We start from the raw sequence: 1,288 nt of genomic DNA, 5'->3' as shown, positions 1-1,288 counted from the left end.
TAACGATCATTACAGTGTAACTATCTTATGTATTAACGGTCATTACAGAGTAACTATCTTACGTATTAATGGTCATTACATTGTAACTATCTTATGTATTAACGGTCATTACAGAGTAACTATCTTATGTATTAACGGTCATTACAGTGTAACTGCTGTTTAACGGTTCACACAAAACAAATCATGAAATAAAACATTTACATTTGACTATAATATATTTCTCCTTTTCAGCTACATCATTTAACAAGATTATGACCTCCCCTCCTCATATTCTTGACCCCCCACCCCTTTTCCTTTCAGTGTTCTCAAGTATTGAGTTGCATAACTATACATCAGATGAAGATTGTAGATGATTTGGTTTGAATTTTGCTCAAAGCTACACGAGGGCAATCTGCACTAGCCGTCCCTGATTTAGCAGAAAAAGATGAGAGGGAAGGCAGCTAATCAACACCACCCACTGCCAACTCTTGGGCTACTCTTTTACCAAGGAACAGTGGGATTGACCACCACATTATAATGCCCCCACGGCTGAAAGTGTGAGCATGTTTGGTGAGACAGGGGACTCCTCACAGTTATTTCAAAACGATATCTTTCCAATATGTACGGCAACACACACACACACACACACACAAATTCAGTTCTGTTTTATACTTAACAACTTTTGGCTAATTAAAGATAGCTTTGATATACGGAAACATCTGTTAGCTGAGTTCTTGCACAGATCTTAAAATATAATGTTCATAAATGGAAACATCGGCTCATGTAGATACGTAGATCTTGAAAGTCGAGTTGTTCAAAACTTGAAAATAGCGTTGGTAACTGGACCAATTGTTGGTTGAGATGTTGCAACAGAAATATCTGCTGAAGCTTTTCGCCAGACACTAATCACGGAAGAACCGTCTGGAAAATGATCTATAGGAAAAAGCACAGCTTATAAAATGAGTCAGATCAAAGTTACCAAACCTGCTGTTTACTTACACTATGTAGACGACACATTTACCATATTTAAAACTGGGCAGGAATGTGGTTGTTTCTTACAAGACGTCAACTCGTTGCACTCGGCTCTCCAATTTACTATCGAAAAGGAACAACATAACTCTTTACCATTCCTAGACATTTTAGTTAAAAAAGATGACTTTCGTCTTCTCACTGATATATATACAGAAAACCTACCTTTACAGGACAATACAACATGATGGGATTCTTTCAGTCACAAAATAAGCCTCATTACTACTTTAGTCCGTCGGGCTCTAGTTATCTGTTCAAAATCTAAACTAGATTTCGAATT

This window comes from Limulus polyphemus, unplaced genomic scaffold (assembly GCF_000517525.1).
Source record: "Limulus polyphemus unplaced genomic scaffold, Limulus_polyphemus-2.1.2 Scaffold7301, whole genome shotgun sequence".
NCBI lineage: Eukaryota > Metazoa > Arthropoda > Merostomata > Xiphosura > Limulidae > Limulus > Limulus polyphemus.
The sequence above is the reverse complement of the archived record's forward strand: the minus strand, read 5'-3'. Positions refer to the sequence as shown.